At 40.6% G+C, this 24,239-nt stretch overlaps 1 long non-coding RNA gene across 3 annotated transcripts in view; it reads right to left on the reverse strand.

Moving 5' to 3' along the window:
- The window catches only part of LOC143414704 (uncharacterized), a 78,660-nt gene that overhangs the window by 22,997 nt on the left and 31,424 nt on the right, over positions 1 to 24,239 (reverse strand). For 2 of the 3 annotated variants that reach the window (XR_013095391.1, XR_013095393.1), the window contains exon 2: positions 21,901 to 22,073. This is a non-coding gene — a long non-coding RNA (uncharacterized LOC143414704). Of the gene's footprint in view, positions 1 to 20,161; positions 20,281 to 21,900; positions 22,074 to 24,239 lie in introns of those variants that run through there. The other variant, XR_013095392.1, reaches the window with a different exon arrangement.

Raw genomic sequence — 24,239 nt, forward strand, 5'->3', positions numbered from 1 at the left:
GTAATCATATGTTTGGTGTCAGGTCTCTCATTGATGAGCCTACTTCTTAATAATTGTTAAAGGGTCATATGAGGTCAGTTTGTTCAATTCAATCATGATTCAGTAGCAGTATGCGATTGCTAGCATCAGAGCTAGCTTAGCATGAGCAAAGGGTCAGCAGTTTGGAGCTGTTTCAAAGCCTAATTGTGGTCTAGTAAGTTGATGTGCCTGACAAGCAACAAATCTTTTAGCATCACACTCACATGTCCCCCGGAGGCTTTAACATGATGTAACAGTGGCTACTTCCATCTTTTATATACAGTTTATGGTTATTGTTGTTTTTTAGGTAATTATGTGTCAGTACACAAGCCAATAGTACAAAGAAACAAATGATAACTAATGATTTGTAAAAAAAAATAATAATAATATATTGATAATAATATTGATTAGTGGTAGTTATAAAGTGTTATTTTTTTTCTTAATTCATGTGAAACTATTCGGACTGATCCAGAGCAAAATGTTAAAACAACAACAACAAAAGCAAAATGTGAAATGAACATCACTCTTTGCCTGTTACACAGTATTACTGGGAGTGATTTGGTCCTTGCTATTGGAGTTTCCAAAGTTCACACCACAAAGCACCCCAGGCTACATATACACCAAGCCGAGCACAGAATCTCCACAATCTCCACTGAAGCCCTACATTTCCTTTTAGTGAGCCAAGAAAATAGGAGAGAAGTTTCACAAAGCCATGTCATTGTTCAGTGAAAAAAACAATCTATCTTTTCTGGTCTTAGAAAAAAAAAGTTTATAGAAACAGCATCAGTTTTCTGGACTTTTTTTCTTGGAGCGGGAGGTTACACACGGTGTACAACATACACCGGAAAAGGTATTGGTTTTGAAAGGGAACACACGCACGAGGAGACTTTAATTTATTTTTCGCTCAGAGCGCGTGATGTGCTTTTGATTGACCATCAGTCTGGACGATTACTGCCAATTCACGATCAGGGTAAATTGATGTCTACTTGCAGGGCAAAATGCTGTGTTTGTTTTGTTTTTGTTACTGCACAGACAGCCTGGATGTATGTTCATCTCAGAGCAGTGAGGGTGACTTTAACGGCTTACCAGAGGGAGGGAATAAATGAGAAAATGTGATGGAATTAAAAGAGAGGAAAGGCCAGAGATGTGGCAGAGGCCGAGAAATGCAGGGAAGTCTTTGAATAGCAAAAAATAAATAAATAAATAACTGTACGGCAGAGTAAATATATAAAAGCTTTCCTCTGAGGCACTTCATGCAATCGTTCCTGTCATATTCTGCAAAGTTTCCTCGCCTGTCACAAAAACAAGGTTAGCTGTTTTCCAGACTTAGCCCCACACACCCCACCCCACCCTTTTCTGTGACAGATACAGAATGTTTTATTGAAACCTGACTGTTTGGAAAATGTCACGCCTCACTGCAAAAAAAAGGAACTAAAGATAGATGAAAAAATAACACCGGGGGCTGACAAGCCATGAGTGATGTGACGTTCCGGCAACAGGTTTCCACAGAAATGACCCGCGCTCATGTGACCGATCAGTCACCTCAATATTTTATACGATGAATGCACCATGCTAAATTTCCCAGCGAGGTCTTGTCAGGTTTAGATCCAATCTGCCTGTCTGTTTATAGAAGAAAGCACTCGATTTCCACAGAAGTCTAGTAATGATGTCAGGGAGAGCCAGGGTCTTATAGCAGATAGGGAGAATGGTAGATGAAAAAGTGCAAAAGTCTCATTTGTCAAATGTCTTGTTTGGAGAGGCTTCTGGATTTGCTTGGTTTTTTTTTATAGCAGCAGTTGCTCACACACAAATTCTACAGGAATTTAATCCTCTCAATATATAAATTAGAATTCTGCGAGCGCTTCGGATTGACCCAGTTAGGCACCAGAGTATGGATTCGACACCTGATGTCCCACTTTTCGAGAGTGCCAGATGTTTGGATGTTTTGCACCCAGGGGCATTTAGAGCAAGATGAAACTGAGAGGCTGTCAATTATTTGCACATAAGTCCTTTTTTCTTTTTTTGAGAAAATAATCCATCTGTCAAGAATAAAAGTTTGCTTCTGGAATATAAAATGCATTTATGTAAAAAAATATTTAACATTTCAAAGTATCTGTTTCCCCGAGGCTATATTCCTGTAATAATTGCAATCCAGACCTCCTCTGGGGCCAAGAAATGACACATGCATATGTATGTGAAGGCCTCTTTGGTGCGTACACCCACCAGACCATCCACCGACACACACTGAAGAATCTCTCTAGAGAGAAGCAGCAGAGTGCACCCGAACGCCCACAGAGTCTGATCTAGCCGAGGCGCTGTCTATTTAGCCAGACGGAGCAGAAAGCTGAGACTTCCTCCAGCAGAGAGTCAACCTTGTTATCCAGTGGCCGAAAAAGTAAGATCCACTGCACGGCAACAGCAGCAGGCGTGTAACATTTAGTTATCCCCGAGAGAAATCGGACACGCGCGCACACACACAATACAAAGGAGGCAGCACACAGGACCTAAGCTTCATCTCATTCACTGGGTCAATATATTAGGGACGAATATAACTCAGGCAGACAGCCCAGGGAAAGCTGAGGACCAAAACGAAAAGCATGTGCCAGAGCTGGCTGTCCTGGTGCGAGGAAAAGTGGCTCAATATACACAAATTCACACACACACACACACACACACACACACACACACACACACACACACACACTGCAGCAAAGGCTCACAAGCTGTGTATAAGAATGACAGGCATGAGAGACAGAGGGAGCATATTATGAAAGCTTTGTGGAGTAATATCAGGAAAGGGCGACCTATTCAATCACAGAGATCCAGAGGCTAAGTCTGTCATGTAATTAGATGCTCTTTCATTCCTGCTTCCCCCGGTCTCATCTTTTTTTACCCTGCTCTTGCATACTCAATGAAACGCGCTCTGGGTGCAAAGCTGCAAATAAAGCGTTGTACATTAATGAGAGCCCCCTCACCATTTGTACGAGCATTAGGCTCAGACATTAATGGGGCCCCTCACTTTCCTGGGTTGTGCATCGGAGGGCAGCGCCCCCCTTCTGCGTGACGTGACAGGCGTGCCTGCAGAAATGTCACCCAGATCACAGAAGGGACGTGTGCAGACGTGGAGGGATGGGAAGAGATTTAGTGAAATCTGATGAGATGTTAAAGATACAGAGGGGAACCGTCGAGGGTCGTACGGAAAGGCTGAGGAAGACGGAGAAAGGGTGTAAAGGGTCAGACAGTTGGATTACAAAGTGAGAGAAGGCAACGTGGAGGGGTGAGGCAGCTTTCTGTCAGGGAAGGCCAAAGGTCTGGAAGTAAGCGTTGTTGATATAATGATATGAGGAGAGGGATGGAAAAATGGCAAAGGGTGGATGCCGAACAGGAAAGGTAACACTTACTAATCCACATGCACAATAACTGCCCACGTAAGACAATAAATTCACTGACTAATAGAAGCATGTGTCTTTATCTTATTGTGAGAAATGGCGGGGATATCTAAGCTCTGGGTGTAAAAAGGCTGACCTCCACTGGGGTGATAAAAGCTAGAAAACTGATCATTTCCCTCTGGGAAATAGCCAGCATTCTTTTACTGTAAGAGGTGAGAAAGAAACTGTGTGCTTCCCGGCATAGAGTGTGCATGGAGGCATTCACCAGCACTCTATTTCTGTGTGTGTCATAGGCAGAGAGTGTGGCCTCTGCAGTTGTCTGATTTACCATGGCAGACTTTTTAGGGGTTGGCTCCTCCATCCTCCCTGCGTGGTCCTCCCCCACAGAAATGGACATCTATTTCTGTGAAGATGCTGAGATGATAACGTCGGGTTTCTAGGGAAATTGCTTTGGGTTATCTTTTTTTCTCATTTGTCTAAGTGCTTTCCAGCAAGAAGGGTTCCTGGAGTCTAGTAAGGCTTCTTTGTGTGCCACTCGGTAAACTCAGTGGTCGAGTTTACCGAGTTGCTCAAAGATCTACTGCTACTGGACATGTGTGAGGGGTTGTACACGACTCTACTGGCAGTGTTGAGCATGCCTGAAAGCACAGTCAAGTACTATCAGGTCGCAATCAATTTACTAAGCAAATAGTTATTCCCATAAGGAAAAGAAATAGTAAAAACTTATATGTGATTACTCATGAAAGTGGCCACTTTCATGAGTAATCCCATATAAGGCTTACATGATTTACTCATGAAAGTGGCCACTTTCGCATTACATTGTTTTAGTAAGTATCCAAAACATACAAGTTTCATTATATAATTTTTCAAGGGATCTTATATCTGTTTTCACACTTATATGCTTTTCATACAAGTTTCACACAAGACAGATACAAACTTTATAAGATTTATATATATCTTTTCCATATGGGTTTACTCAAGATGTTACTTATTTGGTCTACTCTAATAATCAATAACTGTATGCCCCACATAGCATGTGACTCTGGCAAGAGCCCACCTGTAAGTTGGTTATCACTTACCATCAACAGCGCGCTTGACCTCAGCCTTATAGGATGAGACACTGTAAAAGACTGTATTAAAAAGATGGTTGCTGGAACTATTTTTTTTCCACAGTTTTTCTGTTTCTTTCTTTTTGTTTGATGTCTTCTTTACTAAAAGACAAAATTTGTAGATTGAACAAGGTCCTTATGTATCTCTGCTTGGTGTTTGAGCTTTCCAGCATGATGTCACCATGTCACACACCAGATAGGGCTGAGTCACATGACCCCACACTTAGTGCGACGTTTCAAAACAGTGTTTCCCAACCTTTTGGAGCCACGGCACATATTTCGACACATCACCAAACAAAAATGTTACAAAAAGCATATTGATCATTTTTCCCTGTGCACCAGGCATAGCGGAATTGGTTCAGTATGTCCCCCTTATACATTTTTTGCTTTCTTCTGATCACTGCTCATGCTAGGGCCTTCATCTGGCTCAGAATTTTCTTCAGGACCCAGGTCAGATTGACTATGTTTTATTTTCAAATATTTATCTATTGCTGTTACGTGCTTTGTTGTGTCATTCACAGCATGACTATTACGTAAATTCTTTTTCATCTTCTTCGGTTTTACTGGCAGTTGGCAACTCATTTAATTAGAGCAGGTAGTTGTACTGCCCTCTAGTGGAAGAGAATGTAATTGTTCTACCCGTTATTCATGCAGGTGGAACCAGATAACCTTTCACCTGATCATATTTTGAGAAACACTGTTTTAAAGGGTAGAGTGCATACTGAAGGGAGTATTAACAGGATTTAAAACAGCAAAAAAAAAAAAACATAACCAACACAGACATGATTACGAGTTTCTGAATGTCAGTTTGGATACATTTTTGACAAATTGTCCATCCCTAGGTGTAACCATAATTTGACAGGAGGGTAGCTCTGGAGAGTTAACAGCTTATCAGGTAGTACTCACTAATTAGCCCATTTGGAAAGGTGCATCCCTAGCATCACCTTGATATAAAACTGTATTAAACCAATGTTAGCCTTTCCAATCAAAAAAAATTGGGGTAAAACAAAATGAGAAAAACCTGAGAAATTAAAGAGCCAATTACTCTGAGTGACAGCTGGATTGTGTTTCATCGTGTCCAGCTTTTGATTGAGCAAAAAGACACCAGCAAGAGAGACCGTTTACTGAGATTAGCAGAAACTGAAAAATGACACCAACACTAAATTACCAAAGCACTTTCTGTGACGTCCACTCAGAGACTTTTTTGCCCATCTTCAGCTATAAAATCAAAATGTTTCCGGTGTGGTAGAAAGGAGACAAGAGATATTTCTGCTCAGCCTCACATTCACTAATTCAGGTCACTGAAATGGATCTTTCTACTATGTTTGCACTGGTGGAGGCTTTGGAGCAGTTTTAAAGTAAGCTTGTCCTGTACAAGAAGATTGTGTTTCAGTGTTACTGAGTGGAATTATTGGCCTCCTTACACTGGCTTGCAGTTTATTTCAGAATCCAGTTAAAATGTTTGTTTTTTATATTTTTAAGAGTCACAATGGTTTGGCTCAAACTTACATAACTGAACTTTAGCAATCCTGCACTGCTATCAGAGCGCTGAGGTCTATGAACCAACTACTCCTGAATAGTCCTAAATGGTAAATGGCCTGTATTTATATAGCGCTTTACTAGTCCCTAAGGACCCCAAAGCGCTTTACATATCCAGTCATCCACCCATTCACACACTGGTGATGGCAAGCTACATTGTAGCCACAGCCACCCTGGGGCACACTGACAGAGGCGAGGCTGCCTACCACCAGTAGGCAACGGGTGAAGTGTCTTGCCCAAGGACACAACGACCGAGACTGTCCAAGCCAGGGCTCGAACCAGCAACCTTCCAATTACAAGGCGAACGCCCAACTCTTGAGCCACAATCGCCCCACACGTAAAAGCAGAGATAATACAGGGTTTTCAGTGGCGGCTCCTAATTTTTGGAATTACCTATCTTTCCATATAAGAGCCACACAGTCTCTCAATCCTTTTAAAACACTGTTAAAAACCTGCTTATTGTTGCTTCCTTTCAGTTCTACTTGCACAAACACAGTCTTGCATATTTTTGTTGTTTTTAAATGATTTTAGTGTATATTTATTGCTGATTTAGATCTTTTCAGTACTCTGGTTAACTGAGCTTGCTTAAAATGTGCTATATGAATAAACACTGACTTGACTAGGGATGGGAATTAATAAGAATTTAGGGATTACAATTACAGTACCAATATCACTTATCGAGTCAATTTACCACTGTTGCTAAGCAGCATAACAAAGACATTACATTCGTGGAAATTAATTGCATACTTTGTGGTCAAATGTTTGTGCATGTTGGAGGTATCTCCCTTCTTTTTTGTGATCAGTGTTGCTCAAAAAAATTATTACACATATTACCCAGAACACTTTTCTAAAGTAATGTGGTTCATTAGTTACTCCCAGGATGAAGTAATTCGTAATAATACTCATTACATTACTTTCCTGTTTCTCTACAAAATGGCCTGAAACACATTGTCTCTAAATTACCATTTAACAATATAAACCTACAGGCTACAGTACCACAACACAAATTCTAATGAGGACAAACGCAGTGTTGTCAGCTTAGTAATTTTATCGCTATACTTAGCGAGTTTTCAGACCCCCTTAGTGACTTTTTTCCTAAAAAGCAACTAGCAACAAATCTGGCGACTTTTGCTGGTGTTATTGGAGACTTATGATGACTTTCCGACGTGAAAGCACACGTCAAAGCTTACTCTCAACAAGCAGCAGTTGCTGTTGTGGGCACCTCGCCCATGCCAAAGCGCTCACAGGCGGTGGATAGCCCCCACACAGCAGTCGCCCCCAGCTGCTGTTAGGAGTTGTTCACCCCTACGCATCAAAACTGCAACTGAATCGCGCATAATTGAAGTTGCTGCTCCCGCCCTGACTTCTTCTTTTACTGTTACTTTTTGTGGATCACAAGGTTTAAAACTACTTAAAAACACAAACACACAAAAAAGTAACTCCACCAGAGTGCCTATTTCAGGTCACTTTTGCCGATCCCAAGCCCAGACAAAGGAGGAGGGTTGGAATTGTGACATTAAAAAAACGATAATTGCTAAAAGAAAATTAATTTGTAGTTATAAATACATTCTAAATGCATTTAAAGTGTTTTTTTTACTCAATTTATGTCTCTTCCACAATGTTATTTCTCTCTGCTAAAGGGTAGGTTACAATTACATAAGCATGAACAATTATGCAAATTAGGTGATGATGTCTTTTAGCGACTTCTAGCGACTTTTTGGACAGCCAATAGCAATTTTGCTTACTGAGGCATTGGCAACATATGATCTTTCTCTGGGAGTTTAGGCATGAACACAAAGTCAGTCGTTCAAAGAAAAGATAAAAACCACCTATTCAAGTTTAGGGTCTGGTTGTTGGGCTAGGGTCAGCATTCACTCAGCTTTAGCAACATTCTTGGTTCTTGGCTAGTTTAGCATTAGCATGCTAGCTGTGTAGGTGCTAATGAAAAGCTAAAGTTGTGTTAGCAGCATAGTGCAGTGGTCCTGGATCCAGTTTGGATTTTGCCATCACACTCTTGTTTTTGTGTACAATAAAATATAAATAAAATGCTCATATCTTGACTGTAGACTGTGCCGCTTGTCCTCCAGCACACAAACTGAAATTAGCTGATTGTAGCAGAAGTGCAAGTAGCCAATAAGCAGAATCGAGACACAAGCTGGCTACCAATTCCAAGGAATTGGACTACTGGGAACCAGCTCTTGGCAAGAACTGCTGAAATAAGTACAACAACCCAGCGAAGAACCTTACCCAGCCGTCGCCTTAAGTAGTGGCGGGAGCAATCAAGAGCGATGAGTAGCAGGTGAGTAATCACGACAAGGTATGTAGGCCAAGGCAGGAACCCAGAACCGAATACCGTCCAGGCAGGGAGGTGTGAGGATGAGAGAGAACAAACAAAACCAAACAGTGAATCGGAGAGGACTGGAGGGCCATGACAGTGTTATCTGTAATGGATGTATACATGCTCATCATATATTACATCTTGTTTAAGCATCAACCTAATTTTTTCCTGAAAATTATTCCTGCCTGTTACATGTTTTTTTGTGCACGCACAAACAAGAACCACTGACACGCTGAGCGATTATGTTATTTGTTAACTGCGAAGCAGCACTAACAATTGCTCTCCATCACTTGGCTGCTAGACTCTGTCTTGCTCAGACTAACTAGAGGTGAGACCTCTTTGTGCACTGGTTTATCCAGGTTGCGGTCTGGGTCTGACAATCTCACTAATACTGCCACAGCACTGCTGGGGGAACCACAGAGGGCAAAGAAGCAGACACGCCTACGCTACATGCACACATACACATAAACAAAAGGCCTCACGGTAAAAAACTTTATCTCAACTTCCCTTGTTAAGGATTAGTATGATTCTGTCTCTCATCCTTCTTTTCTCTTTCTTTCCTTTTACTCCACTGTCACAGGGGGGAGCAGCATAGCTCTGAGGCAGCCTCTGCAGATAGTAAATTTAGTTTAAGTCTCTGTGGAGAGAAGTAAGAGAATTTTTCTAATACCTTGCTACCTTTCTCTGTGCTTTAAAACATGCCGAGTCAGCAGTTTTACAAATGTGCTGGGGAAGGCCTTGACGACGCTTGCCTGGAATAAGAACACTCCAGTGTTGAGGGATAGACTCAGACCTTGAGTTTTAAAAGGCAACACTAGTACCAAAATAAAAGAACAGGTTGCCTTGGAGAACGATGATGCTTTTGTGAAAATTTACGATATTAATGGCGTTTTTTTTTTTTTTAGCTGATTTAAAATCTGCTCAAGGCAATAAATATCAAATCCCCAACCTGCGACTCCCAGAGAGCACATTACACATATTGAGCTTGGTTAAAAACCCACATAGATGAATTTTGTTAATTAAAATTGTATCATGGCAAGAATTGTAAGAATGACTACAGAAGAAACACCGGCTTGATTTCATTCAAAAATGTCTTTTTAATGATGCTGAAAGGAAAAGCAGACTTCCATTTGAAAGAATACATGAAATCAATGAAGCATGGAAACAATCAGACAGAAAATAGATGGTGCCAAGTGGGAAAAGCTACTGAAGGAAAAATTGAAGAGGCACACTGAGAACATTCGAGTTCAATTGGTTCAAGAGAACACAGTGAACCACGGGATTTATCCAATTCAGTTCAATTTGATTGAGCCAGTTTGGGACTTTGTCATTTACTTCTTTTTGTCCAGTTGTGTCTCCACTTTTATATTTCTTTTTTTTTACTTGTTCTGGTTATCTTTGAGAAACAAGAAAACTGATGTCAAACTGTAATAGAAGCTACTATTATAGCCACACAAACAAATCTTAGAAAGGAAAAACAACAGAATAAGTGTAACAGCTTTCAGCCTTTGATACTTTCTGCTGTGGAGGATCATCCATCCACCTAGACTGAGTCATACAAATGTATTAGTGATGTGTCGGTTGCGAATGAAATGGCTCTTAGAGGCGGATCTTTGACGTAAACGTTTTTTCCCTTCTCTCACCCACTCTCTCTCTCGCACTTTTTTCCCGCTTCACTCCACGCGTGAGCCTTGTGCTTTGCGCTGGGCAGAGGGGGAGGGGCGGTAGTTACACTCGCATTAGCACAGGAACAGAGCAGGAGGGACAGACAGAGAAAGAAAGCCAGGGACAGCAATGTCACATTATAAAGGTATAGTAATCATCCACAACTATTTCCAGCTGCCGACGATAAAGGATTCAGAAGGTTTATTCATGCAGGCCCATATGACAGAGAATGTGCATCTTCTTTTTGTTTTCATATTTTAATTTATATTTAATTGTGTTGTGGTTTGCAGTGTTTTGTGTTGTTTCACTTTAAATTTGTTTAAAAGGACAAAGCTGAAAATTTAAGTAGTTAAAAGTTGAACTGTGACTAGTTGGTTTTTGTATTATATGATTTATTTATTAAATTTTATGTGGAGTGATAAATAAAAGTATATTTATGGTGGCCCCTACAGACAAAGTACGTACAAACTTCAAAACACGTACAAAACACAACAGAAGTGCTCCAGGATGCTAGGCGCAGTGTTGAGCTTTTGTTACCTAGAGGCTACACAAGCCAGGAAGTACCAACGACCGGATTTGGTATGTGGTAGTAACAGGTAAATGAACATTTTTTTTAAAATTATTTGAATATATATGAGTGCTTGTGTATAAATACACAAACAATACACATATGCTTTCAATTGTGTAATTTAAGTGATCTAGGTAGCTCTGTTTTTAAGTTCAGTTAACGCTAGAAATTTGTTTTGGAGTTTGTACGTGTTTTGTCTCTAGGGGCCACTGTATATATTTATATATAAACATATATAAATAAAACCACTTTTTTTACATTAGTAATTCCTTTTGTGCATAATTTTATATTATTGTTAATAATAAATTACTTAACCCTCTGGGGTCCAGGGTATAATTGGCCGTTTTTGACTACTTTTGATTTTACCTCTATATTTCACCTTTAATATATGTTTTTCTTGCCTTGTTTGGCATCATTATTTTCAGCACAACCTCAAATATCTGAAATTTGAGTTATTTTTTCATTTTGGTATACTATATTAGCACAGTTGATCTAAATTCAGACAAAAAATTCAAAATCCGAGTAGAAAAAAAGTTATATTTTTTACTGTAAAACCCACAAACATGTTTAATGAATCATTTTCATAACTTGAAATGCAAATAGAAATTGTACATTTCTAAAAAATTATGCACAAGTTTTGCAAACAACAAAGTTATATGGTACTATTTACCTAAAAATGCAGCCAAGGCCTCAGGTGTTTTTTATATAACCATTTAAATCTATTTACAGAACAATCAAATAAGAAGTCACACAAATTATTTGTGTCAGTCCAAAAAATGTAGTTTGTGTTCAGTATAAGACAGAGGAGAACACCACAGGCCTAAACCCTGCAGGTCTGACAGCAGGAGGTGTATCAGTCCAGTTTTCCATGTGGGAACAGCGTTTCCACTGGAATCTGCCTTTGACAGCGTTTTTTTTTTTTTTTGAGAAAATATGAAATTCAACAGTATAACTGACATACAATACAAAACAATAACTACACAACAAACTTATTATAGCCTCCAAACACGCTAAACGTCACTAATGTTTCACATATGAATACTCGCTCGCCCGCTTTCCGTCGCGGGTGTCACTCCCAAAAACTTCCCCTTCTCCCTAAACAACCAAGTGCCACATGTTGCCATATCATTTTTTTGATTGGCTGACATGGTAAAATCTAGCACCAATAGGGAAGGGGTGTTTTTTCTTTTTTCACCCGCAAGAGTGTTTGCAAGCGGAGAGCGTTTGCTAGCGCTGTCTGTAGACAACGCGGTTTTTACCGTTCTTCCCGCTGTAAACACCACTGTTTTGTTCAGAAAAAGACATCATGTGTATTTTTTATGGTAACTTTGGTTTTACATGGCCCATCGACACAATTCAAAAACTGGTATATAGTTTGAATTCCGCACTTTCGACCCAAGGTGAAATGGAGACTGACTTGCTGCACCTTGTAGCTGTGTTGTCTTAAATTAGTCACGTGATTTTGACGCGCCGGCGCGTCCGGCGACCCCAGGGGGTTAAAGCAACAAAACAACCTGAAGAGCCGGTTCGGAGCCGAAAGAGACGGCTCTTTTTAGTGAGCCAAGCCGAAAGAGCCGGTTCTCTATAAAGAGCCGGAAATACCATCACTAAAATGTATTAAGCTGTCTGTAAGACAGAATGACTGCAACATTAATGGGACACAATAGATAGAGACTAAAGGTAAACAAAGTAAACATTGATATTTGTTATCGTATCCCTAAACAGAACTCTTTTTGCAGTCTGTTTGTGTTAAAGTAGGGGTGGACTATTCAATTTCCCAAAGAGCAACATAAGAAACTGGGACTGTTGTGGAGGGCTGCAGCAGTAAGTTTGAAAACAGATGTAATTAATACTGAACAGAACTGAGTGCAGCTTATTGGCACGAACCTTCACAACAGTCCCAGTTTCTCAACAACTAATACACTCAAGCATTCCCACTCTCTGGACTTTGGTTTCATTGGCGTTGCTCGAGATATAGTGCAGAATGAATGTGGTTCTACGGGGCTTTAGCCCCCAAATTTTATGGGGTATGGTTTTTTTTTGTCTGCCAACAGGTTTTTGATTGTAATGAAATACCTTTTTTGTAAATATTAGGGATGTCACAGGACCATGAGCCACTTTATGGCATCCACCTTAGTAGTCCCTTTTAGTCACCATAACCAGCTGCTTCTTATTCACAGAAGAGAGTTTCTGTTGTGATTTCACTGTATTTCCTACATTTAGTTACAATCTCGCTAAACTGCAAATTAAGCTGTGTCCACAGGAAGCATTTTGGAGGGACATGCCGACCAGAGACCTAATTGACGTTTGACAACTTCAAGTTCAACTATGGGTAGAAAAAAAACCCCACTGGTACAGCAGGTCTCAAAATAAATCTTTCTCAGCTTCAAGACAAGTGAAGTGTGTCGTCCAATGAGAACAGATATGAAAGGGTACACTGTTAAAGAAAACATCTTAAAAAAACGGTAATATCCCGCAGCTGGGGCGCCAAAATACAACCGTAAAATAACAGAAAATAACTCCCGCATAAAAATACAGTTATTTCCAGTAATGAAAATACAATTAGTTGCGCTAATTTGACATGGGATCTCGCCTTTTCAAGTGCCACTAAACATTAAATTAGGAATATGTTAATGTGATTAAACAATGAAATCATCTATAAATAGGGGAAAAACGGTAATATTCCGGCAGCTGGGGCGCCAAAATACGACTGTAAAATAACAGAAAATAACTGTCCCATAAAAATACGGTTATTTTCAGTAATGAAAATAGAGTTTGTTGCGCTAATTTTACATGGGACTCTGCCTTTACCAAGTGCTTTCAGACATTAAATTAGGAACATTTTAGTGTGATCAAACAATGAAATTACCTATAAACAAGGTCAATGAATGTGGCAATATGAATCATAATACGTAAATGTACAGAAATATACAGTTAACAGTTGGTTTAAATAATAATGGATTGCATGCCCTGGGACAGACTGGCAGAGGGGAGGCTGCCATATCGCACCATCGGCCCCTCTGGCCTTCACCAGTAGGTGAAGAGTCTTGACCACGGACACAACGACTGAGAGTGTCCGAGCCGGGGCTCGAACCGGCAACCTTCTGATCACAAGGCGAACTGCCATCTCTTGAGCCACGATCGCCCTAAATAGGTGCAAATGCATAGAAAAATCTGCGTTTTCAAAAATACCCGGGTACGTGTGGACATAGCCTTAATCTGACTATCTTCAGTTTTTAAACGCTTACATACACACACGTAGTTACTGTCCCTCCATTTAGAAATGCAGAGGTCATGGTGTAATTATTTTATGTGTAGTTTTTTTTCTTCTGTGTAATAATATTCAACATTGCTATCAATACATTTTTCAAAGAATGCCTCTCTGTGCAAAATGGGTTCAAAAACATAAACAGCTGTGGGATACTGTTTGTCCCTGATTTGAACAAATCGTGGTAGGATCAGCCTGATATTATTTGTATCCCACTGCAACTTTACTGTATAAAGAGCTAACATCTCCAAAATGTCAGGAGTAGTTAGTCATTACAACAAGTGTTTGTGAACTAAAAATCAAGAATGTGGGATACTGTTTGTCTGTGATTTGAACAGCCCAGCGCGCTGCAGGTGAAACCAAATTTTTTCCCCCTTTTCAAACCGCACCTCCCCTGCACTTTGGGAAGGTCTGATCTAGGATGACCTGTCTTGACTTACTTTGCACGGCAACCAATCAAATGTTAGAGAAGCTGCAGTGGCAGCGTTAACCCCGCCCCCTTAGTTTGATGGGTGAGGCTGACAGATAAAATGATTTCAAGGTGAGACATGAAGGGGGCAATAGTGCCAAAATGAATTAAATAAATACATCACTAAATAATTAATTAAAACTGTCAATAATTATTTAAATGTGTTATTAATTAATTATGTAAATAATTAAATGTGTCAATAATTAATTTATTAAATGTGTTGTAAATATTTATTTAATTCATTATTTCCAATTTTATTTAATTATTGCCACATTTAATTAATTATTTAATTAATTCATTATGTCAGTCCTGACGTTCCATATGTATTCAATTCAATTTAATTTTATTTATATAGCGCCAAATCACAACATAAGTCGCCTCAAGGCGCTTCATAGATACAGAGAAAAACCCAACAATCATATGACCCCCTATGAGCGTGCTTGCTCATAGGGGGTCATATGATTGTTGGCATCATTTGGCAACAGTGGGAAGGAAAAACTCCCTTTTAACAGGAAGAAACCTCCGGCAGAACCAGGCTCAGGGAGGGGCGGCCATCTGCTGCGAGCGGTTGGGGTGAGAGAAGGAAGACAGGATAAAAGACATGCTGTGAAAGAGAGACAGAGATTAATAACAGATATGATTCAATGCAGAGAGGTCTGTTAATACATAGTGAGCGAGAAAGGTGACTGGAAAGGAAAAACTCAATGCATCATGGGAATCTCCCGGCAGCCTATGTCTATTGCAGCATAACTAAGGGAGGATTCAGGGTCACCTGGTCCAGCCCTAACTATATGCTTTAGCAAAAAGGAAAGTTTTAAGCCTAATCTTAAAAGTAGAGATAGTGTCTGTCTCCTGAATCCAAACTGGAAGCTGGTTCCACAGAAGAGGGGCCTGAAAACTGAAGGCTCTCCCTCCCATTCTACTTTTAAATACTCTAGGAACAACAAGTAGGCCTGCAGAGCGAGAGCGAAGTGCTCTAATAGGGTGATATGGTACTACAAGGTCATTAAGATAAGATGGGGCCTGATTATTTAAGACCTTGTATGTGAGGAGCAGGATTTTGAATTCAATTCTGGATTTAACAGGAAGCCAATGAAGGGAAGCCAAAACAGGAGAAATATGCTCTCTCTTTCTAGTCCCTGTCAGTACTCTTGCTGCAGCATTTTGGATTAGCTGAAGGCTTTTCAGTGAGTTTTTTGGACATCCTGATAATAATGAATTACAGTAGTCCAGCCTGGAAGTAATAAATGCATGAACTAGTTTTTCAGCGTCACTCTGAGACAGGATATTTCTAATTTTAGAGATGTTGCGCAAATGGAAGAACGCAGTCTTACATATTTGTTTAATATGTGCATTGAAGGACATGTCCTGGTCAAAAATGACTCCAAGGTTCCTTACAGCGTTACTGGAGGCCAAGGTAATGCAATCCAGAGTAAGAATCTGGTTAGATACCATATTTCTAGGCTTTTCAGGGCCGAGTACAATAACCTCAGTTTTATCTGAATTAAGAAGCAGAAAGTTAGCGGCCATCCAGGTCTTTATGTCTTTAAGACATTCCTGCAGTTTAACTAATTGGTGTGTGTTATCTGGCTTCATGGACAGATAGAGCTGGGTGTCATCTGCATAGCAGTGAAAATGTATGCTATGTCTTCTAATGATACTGCCTAAGGGAAGCATGTATAATGTAAACAGAATTGGTCCTAGCACTGAACCCTGTGGAACTCCATAATTAACCTCAGTGTGTGAAGAGGACTCTCCATTTACATGAACAAACTGGAGTCTATTAGATAGATATGATACAAACCACTGCAGTGCAGTACCTGTAATACCTACAGCATGTTCTAATCGCTCTAATAGGATATTATGGTCGACAGTATCGAATGCTGCACTAAGGTCTAGCAGGACATGCACAGAGATGAGTCCACTGTCAGAGGCCATAAGAAGATCATTTGTAACCTTCACTAAAGCTGTTTCTGTGCTGTGATGAGCTCTGAAACCTGACTGAAACTCTTCAAATAAACCATTCCTCTGCAGATGATCTGTTAGCTGTTTGACAACTACTCTTTCAAGGATTTTTGATATGAAAGGAAGGTTGGAGATTGGCCTATAATTAGCTAAGACTGCTGGGTCTAGAGATGGCTTTTTGAGTAAAGGTTTAACTACAGCTAGCTTGAAGGCCTGTGGTACATAGCCGATCATTAGAGATAGGTTGATCATATTTAAGATCGAAGAATTAATTAATGGCATGACTTCTTTGAGCAGTTTTGTAGGAATGGGGTCTAAAAGACACGTTGATGGTTTGGAGGAAGTAATTATTGAAGTTAACTCAGAAAGATCAATTGGAGAAAAAGAGTAACTTAACATCGATGGTACTAAGAGTAGCTGTAGATAATATTACATCTGTGGGATGATTATTGGTAATTTTTTCTCTAATGATAAAAATTTTATTTGTGAAGAAGTTCATGAAGTCATTACTAGTTAACGTTAAAGGGATGGTTGGCTCAAAAGAGCTCTGACTTTTTGTCAGCCTGGCTACAGTGCTGAAGAGAAACCTGGGGTTGTTCTTATTTTCTTCAATCAGTGATGAATAGTAAGATGTTCTGGCTTTGCGGAGGGCTTTCTTATAAAGCAGCAAACTATTTCTCCAGGCTAAATGATGATCCTCTAAATTTGTAACACGCCATTTCCTCTCCAGATTACGAGTCATCTGCTTTAGGGTACGTGTTTGAGAATTATACCACAGAGTCAGGTACTTCTGATTAGAGACCTTAGTTTTCACAGGAGCTACAGTATCCAGAGTTGTACGTAGTGAGGAGGTGAAATTATTAACAAGATAATCGACCTCTGTTGGAGTAGCGTTCAGATAGCTGCTCTGCTCTATGTTGGTACAGGGCATTGAAGATGATAACAGTGGGTGGATTATATTCTTAAACTTAGTTACAGCGCTTTCAGAAAGACATCTACTTTGATAAAGTCTACTCTCCACCGCTGTGTAATCAATTATTGTAAATGTAAATGTTATCAGGAAATGATCAGACAGGAGAGGGTTTTCAGGAAACACTGTTAAATGTTCAGTTTCTATGCCATATGTTAAAACAAGATCTAGAGTGTGATTAAAGTGGTGGGTGGGTTCTTTTACATTTTGAGAGAAACCGATTGAGTCTAATAACAGATTAAATGCCATGTTGAGGCTGTCATTTTTAGCATCTACATGGATGTTAAAATCACCCACAATAAATTATTTTATCTGAGCTCAGAACTAAATTTGATATAAAGTCTGAGAAATCAGACAGAAACTCTGTGTAAGGCCCAGGTGGACGATAGATGATAACAAGTAAGACTGGTTTCTGAGTTTTACAGCTGGGGTGGACGAGGCTAAGCATCAGGCTTTCAAATGAATTAAAAGTCTGTCTTGGTCTTTCATTAATTAATAGGCTGGTGTGAAAAATTGCTGCCACACCGCCCCCTCGGCCTGTGCTTCGAGATTTCTGGTAGTTAGAATGACTCGGGGGTATTGATTCATTTAAACTAACATAATCATCCTGCTGCAACCAGGTTTCTGTAAGGCAGAGTAAATCGATTTGTTGATCAATTATTAAGTCATGTACTAACAGAGACTTGGAGGAGAGAGACCTAATATTTAATAATCCAGATTTCACTGTTTTACTCTTTGGTTCAGATGTGGATACTTTATTGTTCTTTCTTTGTAATTGTTTATGTTTAAGTTGTTTGTTGCTGGTTTTTAGTTTTTTTTTGTCTGTTTGGGAGCTGACACAGTCTCTATGGAGATGGGTTTTTGGGGGGGTAGCAGGAGGAGAGAAGCTGCAGAGAGGCGTGTAAGACTGCAACTCTGCTTCCTGGTCCCAACTCTGGATAGTCATATTTTGGGGGGTTTAATAAATTTGTCCATATTTCTAGAAATGAGAGCTGCTCCATACAAAGTGAGATGGATGCCGTCTCTCCTAACAAGACCAGGTTTCCTCCAGAAGGTTTGCCAATTATCTATGAAGCCCACATTGTTTCTGGGACATCACTCAGACAGCCAGCAATTTAAGGAGAACATGTGGCTAAACATGTCACTCCTAGTCTGATTGGGGAGGGGACCAGAGAAAACTACAGAGTCCGACATTGTTTTGGCAAAGTTGCACACCGATTCAATATTGATTTTAGTGACCTCCGATTGGCGTAACCGGGTGTCATTACTGCCGACGTGAATTATGATCTTACTGAATTTACGTTTACCCTTAGCCAGCAGTTTTAAGTTTCCTTCAATGTCGCCTGCTCTGGCCCCTGGAAGACAATTGACTATGGTTGCCGGTGTCTCTAGCTTCACATGTCTGAGAACAGAATCACCAATTACCAGAGTTTGACCCCCGGCGGGTGTGTCGCCGAGTGGGGAAAAACAGTTAGACACATGAACGGGTTGGTGGTGTACCTGGGGCTTCTGTTTAGGACTATGCTTCCTCCTCACCGTGACCCAGCCGCCCTCTTTCCCCAGCTGCTTGGGGTCTGCCGGGGAACAGCTAGCGGGGCCTACGCTATCTTCAGCTGCACCAGCTACAGGGGCCTGGCTAGCTATGGGTGAATGAAGGGTGCGAAGCCAAGTCTCCAATTCAGTAATCCTGGCCTCCAGAGCTGCAAATATGCTACATTTGTTACAGATATCATTACTGCTAAAGGAGGCCGAGGAGTAACTAAACATCTGACACAATGAGCAAGAAAGTGCAGGAGGGACAGGTGAAGTAGCCATGGTGCTAACAAGTCGGCTACGAGCTAAGCTAAGCTAAGCTAAGCTAGCGAAACAGTACAGAGACAGTGAGTGAATACTTTGGCTATAAATTAGGTAGTGAGTACACAGAAAGTGTGCTTCGAATGAAGCACGTGAAGATTATACTATGAAAAAGAATGTATTTAAAAGTTGTTAATTAAATTGCTAAGCAAATAAGCTACTCAGAAACACCACTGTGTTTGAGCAGGAACAGGAAGTGATACTCTACCGCAGAGCGAGCGAACACCAAGTGACAGCGCCACCAATGGTGGCTAGCTACCACCAGTGGTAGTTAGCCACCACGTAGCACATCCTAATATAAATGGTAAATGGCCTGCATTTGTATAGCGCTTTTCTAGTCCCTAAGGACCCCAAAGCACTTCACACTACATTCAGTCATTCACCCATCCATTCACACACTGGCGATGGCAAGCTACATTGTAGCCACAGCTGCCCTGGGGCGCACTGACAGAGGCGAGGCTGCCGGACACTGGCGCCACCGGGCCCTCTGACCACCACCAGTAGGCAAACGTGGGGTTAGTATCTTGCCCAAGGATATTTGGTATGCAGCCAGGAGGCAGCCTGGGATCGAACCACCGACCTTCTGATTAGTGGCTGACCTGCTCTGCCACCTGAGCTACAGCCACCAGCTAGCCCAACTTCAGTACCCTACAAACGTCAGTGCTGTTTGGTTTTCTGTTTTCATTTTTGTCTGAAGACTGGATAGTGCCTGTGGTGACTAATCGTCATGTTCAAAGAGATGTGCAATTTGCAAATCGCTCACTGTGTTAACTGACTAATTGGAATACATTAATTCAGTTTAGTTTTTTTTTTTTGTATAACACCAAATCACAACAAGAAACAGTTCAAGGCTTTTTATTAAGACCCTATAGTAACAGAGAGAAAACCCCAACAATCACATGACCAATTATGAAAAGCACTTAGTGACAGTGGGAAGAAAAAACTTTCTTTTAACAGATCAATGCCTTTAAAACCAGATTTATTTTGTGGTCCTGGGAGATCTGTTATTGGAGGACAATAACACATTACACTGGAAATCCTGCATTAGAAATTGGGGCCAAGATGTTTTGAAAACCTGGTCAGAAGTTTTCCAACCTTCAAATGCAATGAAAAAACGCTGAGGTATTCCTGTAAACAAAAGGAGAATAGCTTTAAGAAAAACAGACTTGCTCTTTTAAGAAAATACTTGTGGCAGGAAAAAAAATGTTCACACAGAATGACAGTAATTGCTATTTGTTATTTTCGTCTCTGCTGACAGTGAAACATGTAAACATGTCTTGTCTCTTTCCTGCAATAAGTAAAATATTGTTTTTTGAATTTCCTCTTCCCAGCACTTCATAAAAAATAGACCATGTAAAATTGGCGTCTGTTGAGTTACTTCATTGTTCTGACAGTGACAGGTAGACAGGGAGTCATTTTTTTAAAGAGATGTTTGAAAGTGATTTTTTAAAGAATGCATATTTTAAATATCCATATTCTTCTGTTGTAAATGTGTCTTTTGGCTGTCAGGAATTACTTTCATAGCTCTCTTATTTACACTGAAATTTTAACTGACAAGCTTTTTTTTTTGTTCAGCTATGGATACATCTTGTGAAACAAAGCAGACATTATTTCGGGCATTTTTATGAAATCATATCTCATTTTCTTTCCTTTAACACACTTTGTTTGAAGTCCCTGACACCTGCAGGAGCAAATAAGTCAAAGATTGCCTTACTGATTATGTTCACATTGAACTGAGATGGTTTGTGGAGGATTTCGTTTCTTTTTTTCCTGGGGCAGATATAAAGCCTTTTTCATTTATCCCCAGGCAAGTTCAGGAGGAAAAGGACAATAGATCTTGCATTTTCTTTGTTTTTCCCTGAGTGTCCTGATAACACACTGCACCAGTACATCCTCTTAGGTGACAGTGTTATCACTGTGTTAGCCGAAGCAATATATAGTAGCAAATAAGAAGAAGAAGAGAAATACTTTCTTTATCCTATTGTTCTAATTATTTAATTAACCTAAAATTCATCCTAATTAATCAACAATTATTTTATTAGTGAATGTTCAGTTGTTTTTATAATAGATGTATATTGATGTTCATGGACAAACCTATTCATAGTCTGACTGTTGACTCTCAAATGGACTGATTAATAGTACTTTGTTTATGCACGAACATCCATCCAGCCGTTTTTTTGTTTTGTTTTTCAGTTATTAGCTTCAGTGTCGCTGGTGGACCAAGACTAACATTTCATGTAGTACCGATTTGTACCACAAGATGGTGAAGAGAGTCAATGTAACCCTCACAGGGTTTTTTTGTTCGCTGTCGCCCCCTGGTGTTGCTTCTAATTTTGTGGCTTCGTTCCTGCACCTCTCAGTTTTTGTAACCTGGTGCATTACGATGTGGCCGCTCTTGCTTGAAGACAAGAGTGTTTTTACCGCCATTTTAATCATCATCCGCTACAGAAGCTTGGATATATCTTTGCTTCCACTTTTGACTTCTTCTAAATCAACGCTTATGTGGCGGTATTGTCTGAGTAGCGACACCTGACATGTGTATTTATTGTGTGAGTGTCACCTTCTCGTGTTTTTCAGGTTTCATGTATTTAGTTCTGCATAGTTAAGGTTTTATCTTAGTTTTCGTCTTGTTAGTTTTGTTTGTCACAAGCCACACCTCGCTTTCTGTTAAGGTCAGACCCACCTCTCGTTTGTCTGTATTTGGGTCCGCACAAAAACTATACTTGAAGTAGTAGTTACAAAAAGTACCTTAAAGGATGTGGCAGCTCTCTGGTGCAGGGGTTGGCATTGTTTGCCATCTTCTGTGGTAAACCCCGGAAAGTAAAGGAGCAGCAGAAAGCACCTTCCTTAAAGTGTGTCCCATCCGTCCATCGCCTTCAGCTCTCAAGTCAGGTCTTGGTGGGAAGTGGGTTAAATTTGCACTATAAAAAACATTAACAAATCCATCAGAAAACCTCTGATTCCTAAATAGAAAGTAAGTTTGTGTAAAAACTTCAAGGTAAAATCTGCCCAAATCCCCCCTGTATTTCCTTGAGAAGCATCCTATCCCCAAGCTTCAAACTCTTAAATTCTGGGTCAGTCCTTGATTAATTCAGCTCCTGTGATGTTATTGCTAGTGCATTAAATACAAAGCAATATGAATTTTCTACCACTCACTTACTGAACCTCATGGATACTGTGGTATGTTTGAGCTGCCCAGCCAAAATGAAACAAAGTTATGGCTGTGATTACACTGACTATAAAATCTTAATATAATCTAGACAAGCTTTGTGTTTCTATATAATTTAACTTTGAGGATTGTTGGTTGCATAGAGGTTGTTAGGTTGTCATATTTAACAACCTAACAACTCTGGATTCAGACTCAAGACACTGTTGATGATTTTAAAAGAGTTATTAAAAGGAGCAAGTGTGAGTCTTGAGACTTTGTTGTGACAGCGGCAACACAACGAGGAGCTTTGGAGGTTTGAGTGACTGAGTCAAGTTTCAGGTTTCAGGTAAGTCCTTCTTCCAAAATTCCAGAGATGAGTGGTGGAGGAGCAGAACAGAACAGGTTAATGTGGCTTGGATGAGGCTGGCAACTCCATTAGTGGACAGAGTAACAGTGATAGTAAATGATTAGCAGAAGGATAAGTAGCAAATAAAAAGGGTCTGATTACCACAATCACAGCAAATAGGCTGGAGGAGACCTGCTACACCACCGAAATTCTCAGGTGTGCAAAGGACAATCCAAGCAGAGCATCTCCGCCCATAGGTGGACCCACAGAGCCCCCTATTCCAACAATAAAAGTCATCAAAGATGCTTTTTCTAAATTAAGAGAGGAACAAAAAGTAAACATAAGCCCTGGAACCTGCAAGGATCATGACATGTAAGATGCTACACTCATAGAAACTAAAGTAATTAAGTAATTGATGTAAATATACAATTAAAATCTTTGTACCTTAGCAGTAAAAACACAGAGAAAACTCACTATGTACAGAGAAAACAAATATTCAAGCTGAGAACATTGCCATGAGGAGATAGTGCTAACGCTGCACGTTTATCTACTCTACTTGAGCACTTAAAGTGCTTTATACAACATGCCTAGCTCACCCATTCACACTCATATTCATAAGAGCACTTTTGTCTATGTTTAAGTGCTTTCTTTCTAACATCCACACACATCTGGAGCAACTCAGCGTTCAGTATCTTGCCCAAGGATACCACAGTCACCAGTAGCGGTTGCCCGGGGCAGCATCGTGGTGATGGGCGGCATCACGGGCATCGGCAAAAAAAAATTAAATAAAATGCTCGTACTCATGCTGCCCCAATGTCAGCCAGTGCATATTGGGAATGGCATAGGCACCGATCGGTTTTCTATCGCCCATTTCCTGGGAGTAAGGGTGCCCTTCGTTTGCAGAGAGGAGAGGGCGGGGCGGCGGGGGATTCTCTGACCGGCTGGAGCGGCATCTAAAAACCAACTCGCAAAATAAAACAAAATAAAAACAAAACAACAAACACGAAGGGGGGAGGGGGGCCGCTGCTTCCAAATAGAGCACATTTCATTTATAATGTTGTAAATCCAAGCTCATTATGTATTCATGATTTGAATCCTGGGTTGTGTGAAATCTCAGAAATGCACAATAGACAAAGTGAATCTGTGAACTAAGGTGTAGGTGTGTTAGATCAAACAGGCTAGGACCGCCACTGACAGTCACCCCAAATAGGGAATTAATAAACTACTAATTTGACCATAGCTTTATAAATTATGCACATTCATTTTTTATGTTCGAGATAAGGTGAGAAGTTCAGCCATTCGGGAGGGGCTCAGAGTAGAGCCGCTGCTGCTCCACATCGAAAGGAGCCAGCTGAGGTGGTTCGGGCATCTGACAAGGATGCCTCCTGGGCGCCTCCTGGGTGAGGTGTTCCGGGCATGTCCCACCGGGAGGAGGCCCTGGGGCAGACCCAGGACACGCTGGAGAGATTATATCTCTCGGCTGGCCTGGGAATGCCTTGGTGTTCCCCCGGATAAGCTGGAGGAGGTGGCTGGGGAGAGGGAGGTCTGGGCCTCTCTGCTTAGGCTGCTGCCCTCGCGACCCGGCCTCGGAGA

Source organism: Maylandia zebra, linkage group LG22 (assembly GCF_041146795.1).
Source record: "Maylandia zebra isolate NMK-2024a linkage group LG22, Mzebra_GT3a, whole genome shotgun sequence".
NCBI classification, from domain to species: Eukaryota; Metazoa; Chordata; class Actinopteri; order Cichliformes; family Cichlidae; genus Maylandia; species Maylandia zebra.